Source organism: Arachis duranensis, chromosome 2, assembly GCF_000817695.3.
Source record: "Arachis duranensis cultivar V14167 chromosome 2, aradu.V14167.gnm2.J7QH, whole genome shotgun sequence".
In the NCBI taxonomy this organism is placed as follows: Eukaryota; Viridiplantae; Streptophyta; class Magnoliopsida; order Fabales; family Fabaceae; genus Arachis; species Arachis duranensis.
In genome coordinates this window covers 50,632,409-50,632,784 of record NC_029773.3, presented here as the reverse complement: position 1 = coordinate 50,632,784, position 376 = coordinate 50,632,409, and the positions used below count along the sequence as shown (strand labels likewise).

The 376-nt window shown below is 42.3% G+C and overlaps 1 protein-coding gene across 1 annotated transcript in view; it reads right to left on the bottom strand.

Annotated features, from left to right (window-relative positions):
• LOC127744934 (uncharacterized) overlaps window positions 1-376 on the bottom strand; it is a 2,963-nt gene that overhangs the window by 1,464 nt on the left and 1,123 nt on the right. The window lies entirely within an intron of this gene.

Genomic DNA, 376 nt, shown 5'->3' with positions numbered 1-376 from the left:
TCCGCAAATAGGCTCATCATGCATCTTTGGAACGTTGCCGGTGCATTGCATAGGCCAAATGGCATACGCTTGTAGGCATACGTTCCGAAGGGGCAAGTAAATGTGGTTTTTTCTTGGTCTTCTAGAGCAATATGGATTTGGAAGTATCCGGAGTAGCCATCAAGAAAACAATAATATGATTTACCGGCTAATCGATCAAGCATTTGATCAATAAATGGTAGTGGAAAATGATCCTTTCTTGTGGCTGCATTCAATCTCCGGTAATCTATGCATACTCTCCAAGAATTTTGCACTCTTGTTGCTATGAGTTCACCACTTTCATTTTTGATTGTTGTCACTCCGGACTTTTTGGGCACTACTTGGACCGGGCTTACCT